We start from the raw sequence: 6,351 nt of genomic DNA, 5'->3' as shown, positions 1-6,351 counted from the left end.
CGTGAAAAAGTAAGTACACCCCATGTAAAGTTTTGACTTTTTCAACATATTTCAACATACAGCTATTTGATCTTCATTTCAACAATATTGATGGATAAAGGTGATATAATATAACAAATATCATGAAACATTTACATTTTGTCGTCCATTGTATAATTTAAATAAACATATAATGCAAATTTCGCATGTGGAAAAAGTAAGTACACCCCTACATTTATCACTACTTCAAATACCTAAAATTAGAATCAGGTACACCAGCTCAGGTGCAAATGATTAGAACATCGTTGGAGGATCTTGGAGGAACCGTTCTTATTTAAACCTCAGACATTAAGTTTGGTTTGCTCTTTGTTGTTGAAGTCTGCGGAGTCACCATGCCAAGATCAAAAGAGCTCTCTGCGGCCTTCAGAAAGAAGGTTATAGATGCCTACGAGTCTGGGAAGGGATTTAAAAAGATCTCCAAACAATTTGAAATCAATCATTCGACTGTCCGGAAGATCATCTACAAGTGGAGAAGATTCCAAAGAACTGCCAACTTGTTCAGGCCAGGCCGCCCCAGCAAGTTCAGCCCGAGAGCAGACCGCAAGATGCTGAAAGAAGTCTCTAAGAACCCCAGAATGTCATCACGGGACCTACAGGTAGCTCTTGCCACTGCTGATGTCAAAGTGCATGGGTCTACCATAAGAAAGAGGCTGCACAAATTTGATCTACATGGGAGGTGTGCCAGGAGGAAACCTTTGCTGTCCAGAAAGAACATCAGGGCATGACTAAAGTTTGCCAATGAACACCTAGGCAAAGACCAGCACTTCTGGAACAATGTGCTCTGGACAGATGAGTCAAAGGTAGGGCTATTTGGCCACAGTACCAGAAGACATGTTTGGCGAAAACCAAAGACAGCATTTGACCATAAGAACCTGATACCAACTGCAAAGCATGGTGGTGGAAATATTATGGTTTGGGGCAGCTTTGCTGCATCAGGGCCTGGGCAGCTCACCATCATAGAATCCACTATGAATTCTTCATTGTACCAGAGGGTGCTTGAGGATAATGTGACTCCATCTGTCGGAAAGTTGAAGCTCAACCGAAGGTGAACCTTGCAACATGACAATGACCCTAAACATACCAGTAAATCCACCAAGGAATGGCTGAAAAGAAAGAAATGGAGGGTTCTGGAATGGCCAAGTCAAAGCAAGGATCTAAATTCCATCGAGATGTTGTGGGGGGATTTGAAACGAGCTGTGCATGCAAGAAGCCCCTCAAACATCGCACAGCTGAAAGAAGTCTGCCTGGAGGAGTGGGAAAAAATTTCTCCCAGTCGATCTCAGAGACTGGCAGACAGTTATAAGGAATGCCTACCGTACTTGAGGTTGTTTCTGCCAAAGGGGGCAATACCACCTATTAGAGCCAGGGGTGTACTTACTTTTTCCACATACGAAATTTGCATTTTTATTTATTTAAATTATACAATGGAATACAAAATGTAAATGTTTCATGATATTTGTTATATTATATCACCTTTATCTATCAATATTGTTGAAATGAAGATCAAATAGCTGTATGTTGAAATATGTTGATAAAGTCAAAACTTTACATGGGGTGTACTTACTTTTTCATGTGACTGTATAATCTATATATCTATATATATATATATATTGTTACAGATCGCGGTTAGATGTTATTTCGACCGAGCGGTGGTGTATTACCGCGACCTAACAGTTATTCCCCGACTAGACCCCGATTCCACCCAAACGTTGACCAAATCGCGCTATGCTAAATCAATGATGGAAAGGACACAACGACTGGGATAGCTGAAACGACGCAAGGGGTACAGTTCTCAAGACCTCCGGAGGAGGATATAATTACAGTGGGGGAGAAAAGGGGTAGATTACAAGGTAGTGAGGTAAAGGCACAGAAGAGATAGGCACTTAGTTACAGTCTTATCTTATCCCAGACAGACCACAGACAAACGGAACAAGGCTGACTTACACAGGGATTGATGGCAGGGAAGGACAGGTAGTTCGATAGCACAAGGTGCACCTTGGCTCGGGGACAGGATCAAGCACGGTCCAAGAGATGCAGGGAGGCCTCACAGCGCTCGGAGGTGGCGTCTTTCTTTCTCCAAGCTCAGCACGCATCTGACGTCACCACTCCCTCGGCTGCGCATGCTCAACGGGGAGTGACACGCCCTCGGCTGGTTGGCTCCGCCCCAGATGGGACCGGTCCGCCGCTTCCATTGGGTGCGGGGGTTACCGGGCTCCGCCCTTGACGAGGAGCTGACAGGGAGCCCCTATTTGGTAACCCCGTCGAGCACATGTTTGATGGCGGCTCGTGGGGAAGGCCTCGTGCCCTCCCAACACCCCCTACCAACCAAGCCGGAGTGAGGACGCGCACTCCCTGTGCACGCCGCCGCCGTTGCTGTTGTTGTTGTTGTTTCTGAACCGTGAGGAAGAGCTGCGGGGAGGTATTGGGAGGTCCTAAACTTCCTAACGGTGCCATACAATCACATTCTGGTGCAACGAAGGGTCAGAACTAATGGAAACGAATCCTTAACTGACATAGACTAAGAATAACTAGCAAGATGTCCTATAGTTGTCTACGTGAGATGCGGTGGACCTGGATGCGACATTTAATGGGGGGAAATGGGGGAGGTCGGGTCTACAGAGTGTTGTTTACAGAAAATGGGACTAGGGAATGGGGGATTGGGGATAGTTGGGAAGTATTGAGGAAATAGGGGAATATTTACAAGCGGATATGGATGGATGCAAATCCCATATCCGCAACATTGCACCCTTCTCTACCTCGGGGCGTCCCGACCCGATAAATTTTTACCTACTTTAGTGTGGCACTCAGATGTAATTCCCTCTACTATTAACTCAACCCTGAGTGCGACAGTTTTACAGATGTTCACAAATGAGTAAATATGTCCCCCTGCGACGTTGCACCCTTCTCCTAACAGAAACACACCCACAGGATAACCGAATCACGGAAAGCATCCTCAAACTAAACATACAGCCGGTAGGGAGCATCATTTATACAAGACTGATATTTACACTACGATCCAGGACCTGTTCTTTGAGGAACACATGCAGATGTTATGCATAGAGAGAGAGAGAGCATGCATGCCAGCATCGATACACCAACCCACGAGTGTCCTGTGGCCCTACGGCCTTTAATAATGTGCAGAGCACCCCGTCCAAGCACCAAAAGCACCACCCCATTATGCACAGTCAGCACCATCCGGTGCACCAATAAAGTGTTCAATAATAAATGCACAATCAAGTGTCCATAGTCACCGGTGGTGTCGCAGCCGGCCGATGTTCTGCCGCTGGTCTTGCCTTCATGGAGTGCACTTGGCCTTCTGGCTTCTATAGAAATAAAGAAAGGCGCCAACCGCGTCCATTTCTAAATTGTGGCCGTCAGGGGGGCCAACTAAAAGTGGTTCACCTGTATGGCATAGGTGCCACGTTGACCCAGAGGTCCATCCACGGGTGGTGCTTTACCGCAAAAGAACTGCGGTCCATTGTGGGCGGCCACAAAAATTGCGGTCCAGATGGTGTATCGATCCAGGCAGCAAGCAGCGGAAGTACAGGCCCACAACTGCGGAGCCAGCACCTCTCTCTCCTCTCTCTCTGCCCCAAAGCCAGATCCTCGGAGGTGGGAGACAAAAGAAGACAAGTGAGTAAGGTGGTAAGGGCGCAAAAGTGCACGCAATTCAAGGTAATGCACACTGGGGGCACATGGGAACCAGGTGAGACAGGTACGTTCCTACCGTACGCCCCCCACCCCACCAGGTAACCTACATTGCCCCTCCCTTACCCCTTACTGTATCCACAAAACACAACACTACTCATAAACATCTACTTTACACATCAACAAACGTCCCTACTGTCTTCCCCGTTCCTCCCATAAACCAAATTCGTCTTCTCTCCCTCCTAACCAATCAAATTTGCCATTTCCAACTCTCATCAAAATCTGCCATCTCCAACTCAACATCAAAATTTGCCATCACCAATTCATCATCAGTCCCTCCAAAGGAGGGAGAGATGGAATCACCCCAATGTCTTATCCACGTCGTGATGCGTCTCACAAATCCACACAGCAATTCTCCTTTCCTGCAACACAGAACAAAGGAACACAGGTGTGGAGTCATCATCATCACCTCAGGTAAGTGGCTGCGTATGGTGCGACAGGTTCATCAATCCTAACTATTTCCTAAATGACTTTAACAACTTTACATTACCCGGGGTCTTTCCCTGCCAATCCATTGGCCAACTTACACTATGGGTTCTAAAAACCAATTCCCATTGACCAAACTGTGGTGCTTCTCAAGTTGGGGTCTCACTCCCCCGATTCATCACTCGGTGCCCCCGCACAATTTCGGTGGCTGGGTCGTGTGACGCTCCCAGCTGGTCCGCCCACCTGCACACCTCCACCACTGTTGTTGCCTACCGAGCTCACCTGCTCCTCACCCTAACCTAACTAACTGGGGAAGGCCCTCTCTCACTCTCACCCCCTCAGTGCCCTCTCTGGCACGGGCTGCCCGATCCACACCCGGGATCCTCAGGCACCCACTGACACTAACGGCTCCCAGAGCCCACCTGCGGCCTCACCTGGCCGACATCTAACAGTGGCGGAGTGCCCAACCATTCACACTCATACTAACAGGCCACACGACCAGCCAATTTCACCACACCAATGCACCCATCCACAATACCATTCTGCAACCACACCACAAATGCCAATATCCAACCACAATTTACCTATACCTTCTAACTATTCTTTAAACTACCCTCCCCGGGTACTCGTGAAAAGGGGTCCACTCTTCCCCCATCCACACCTTCGCACCATGCACACCACTCCGTACCACTTACTCCAACTCTCTCCACACCACTCATTCCAATACTCCATGTATTCCACACACCTGTACTTGCACACCTGTGCTCTCATACTTTGTGCCGCCTGCACCCTTCTCTCCCCCAAGCGCATTTGCGCTGATCCACAACACTCACTACTCATACACTGCTCCACACACCTGTCCAGTTCTCACACAGCATCATCTCATCTAACTACTCCCCTCTGAAACTTGCGCTTCCCAGTCGTCCCTTTAAACTATTGCGCTCCCTCGTCATTATCATCCACTCTAATCTACCTGCGTCCCCTCTACAGGTATCCTTGTCACTAACTAACCTTAACGTTACCTAATGTCATCTTCGCTAGATCCCTACGCACAATATCCTAACCCACCCGGGCTAGTTTTCACTGCCATACACCCCATAATCTATAGCGCATTTGCCCCCCTTCATGGGAAGGGTGGCAGGGATGCCACCCTTACCCACCGGGCCCATCGCTCATCAATCCCCCAGTCCTCTGGCACTAATAAGCCCCCCTTATTCAGAGGTACTGGGTCCCGCCTCGGCATCTAAAGCCGAGGCAATCCACGGGGGCGCCTGCTCGCCGGTGTAAGGCCTTCTAGTTTCCCGGGGTCTGGCGGGGGGGTGTCTGGGGTCGGCTAACCCGCTCCCCCCTGGGCGGAGTTAAGGACCTCAACCGCCGGGGATCATCCCGGCACGTGGCTCGACAATGCCGCGCCAGGTGACCCAGACGGTTGCAAGTATAGCACCTCACCTGATAAGGTGCTTGTCTCCGGAATTCCAAATTTCCCCCCCTGAAGGTCCGAATTGGATTACCCGCTCGTGGTCCACCGCGGGCCACCTCCGGGGCCGCCTGCCATGGTCCAGGTCCCGCCAGGCGCTGGTCCACCAGCCTCCGGACCATGCCCGCCAGGTCAGGACTCACGTCGGGGGCGGGCCCCCTAAGGGGTCCGCCCTCCATCGGGGGTCCCTCCTGGCGGACCGCCATTGCGTGACGCTCGCTCCCCCGGGCCAGGGGCCTCGCTGCTTCCCAACGGGCTGCAGCGTCAGCCGCCTGGCTCAGAGTCTGCGGGCGCCACATGGCGAGCTGTTGCCGGAGCTCAATATCCGGGAGGGCCTGGATAAAATGGTCCAGCGCCAGGCTTTCCCGGGAATCCGCTGCCATGTTAGCATGTGCGATCCCCACTGCGCGGCGAATGTCGTGGGCAAGTTCCCCGATGGCTTCCTGGGGCTTGCGTTTTCGCAGCGTGAGCTGAGCTTTAACAAGCTCGCTCTGCTGTTCAATGCCGAATCGATTAATTAGGGCGTCGCGGAGGGCTGGCAGGGTGAGAGCACCCGGTGGTAATGCCGTCAGCACCTCCGCCGCCGCGCCGTGCAATGCGGCCACCAGGTGTACTCCACCTTCGTCCTCACCCCAACCGTTGCCCTTACACACACAGTCAAACTGCGCCAGGTACGCGCGTAGATCACTCTTGCCGTCATA

Source organism: Myxine glutinosa, chromosome 6, assembly GCF_964187855.1.
Source record: "Myxine glutinosa chromosome 6, kmMyxGlut1.1, whole genome shotgun sequence".
NCBI classification, from domain to species: domain Eukaryota; kingdom Metazoa; phylum Chordata; class Myxini; order Myxiniformes; family Myxinidae; genus Myxine; species Myxine glutinosa.
Note: the sequence above shows the minus strand (reverse complement) of the source record.